The sequence below is a fragment of the Neolamprologus brichardi genome, unplaced genomic scaffold (assembly GCF_056152115.1).
Source record: "Neolamprologus brichardi isolate AB-2024 unplaced genomic scaffold, ASM5615211v1 NODE_ptg000090l+_length_39480_cov_1, whole genome shotgun sequence".
Lineage (NCBI taxonomy): Eukaryota > Metazoa > Chordata > Actinopteri > Cichliformes > Cichlidae > Neolamprologus > Neolamprologus brichardi.
Genome location: NW_028270068.1, coordinates 840 through 2,500, shown reverse-complemented (window position 1 = coordinate 2,500; position 1,661 = coordinate 840).

Genomic DNA, 1,661 nt, shown 5'->3' with positions numbered 1-1,661 from the left:
AGAGTGTGTGTGTGGCAAAGTTGTTCTGCTCAGTGTACCAGGGGCACGGAGAAAAGCTGTCGTACCATAGGCACGACGAGTGTGTGTGTCTGTGGCTTAGTGTTCCTGCACAGTGTACCAGGGGCACGGAGAAAAGTTGTCGTACCATAGGCACGACGAGTGTGTGTGTATGTGTGTGTGTGTGTCAAAGTGTTTCTGCGCAGTGTACCAGGGGCACGGAGAAAAGTTGTCCTACCATAGGCACCAGGAGTGTGTCTGTGTGTGGGGCAAAGTGTTTCTGCTCAGTGTACCAGGGGCACGGAGAAAAGTTGTCGTACCATAGGCACCAGGAGTGTGTATGTGTGTGGGGCAAAGTGTTTCTGCTCAGTGTACCAGGGGCACGGAGAAAAGTTGTCGTACCATAGGCACCAGGAGTGTGTATGTGTGTGGGGCAAAGTGTTTCTGCTCAGTGTACCAGGGGCACGTTTCAATTTACTTTCTGGAGTACCAGGGGCACGAGGATTTTGCCAGTGGTGTTTTGCTTTGTTAGTGGGGGGGGGGCTTAAGTGTGGGTCCGCGGGGCCTGCTGGAGGTCAAGGGCCATGCTGGATATGTGGTGGAGGGTAACTGCAGGAGAAGAAGCTAGTGTGGGAGTAGAGCAGAGGAGTATGTGGGTCCGCGGGGCCTGCTGGAGGGCAAGGGCCATGCTCAATGTGAGTAGCTGCAATGGCCAGTTCACCAGCAGCACATCTTTTTCGACCGTAAAGGAGAGAGGAGGCCGACTCACTGCCTCGGCCAAATGGAGAGAACACATCAGCAGGGCCAGTGCTCCAGCAGCACATCTTTTTCGACCGTAGAGGAGAGAGGAGGCCGACTCACTGCCTCGGCCAAATGGAGAGAGCACATCAGCAGGGCCAGTGCTCCAGCAGCACATCTTTTTCGACCGTAGAGGAGAGAGGAGGCCGACTCACTGCCTCGGCCAAATGGAGAGAGAATTTAAGCAGGGCCAGTGCCCCAGCAGCACATCTTTTTCGACCGTAGAGGAGAGAGGAGGCCGACTCACTTGCCTCGGCCAAATGGAGAGAGAATTTAAGCAGGGCCAGTGCACCAGCAGCACATCTTTTTCGACCGTAGAGGAGAGAGGAGGCCGACTCACTGCCTCGGCCAAATGGAGAGAGCACATCAGCAGGGCCAGTGCTCCAGCAGCACATCTTTTTCGACCGTAGAGGAGAGAGGAGGCCGACTCACTGCCTCGGCCAAATGGAGAGAGAATTTAAGCAGGGCCAGTGCCCCAGGAGCACATCTTTTTCGACCGTAGAGGAGAGAGGAGGCCGACTCACCACCTCGGCCAGGGCCGTTTTTTCTCCCCTCTCCGGTTGAGCAGTGTAAGGGTAAGGACTAGCAAAGGTGCCCTCCGACATTTATGGGAGACGGGTGTCTGAAGATGCGCGAGTCAGAAGACACCCTCGGCAGCGCTCGGCGGGCACTGGGACGGCGCGGGAGAGCGAGTGGCTGCCACAGCAGCCTCCTCTTCCAGCCTACCTGCCTGCCACGCCTTCCCTCCCACGGATCGACTGGCAAACGTGGCCTGCCATCGGAGGGCTTCCGCCGGGCCCGGCATCTTCGCCGGCGCCTTCGGGTGGTCAGCTCCTCCGGCCAGCAGGCTCGCCTCTAGCGCCGGC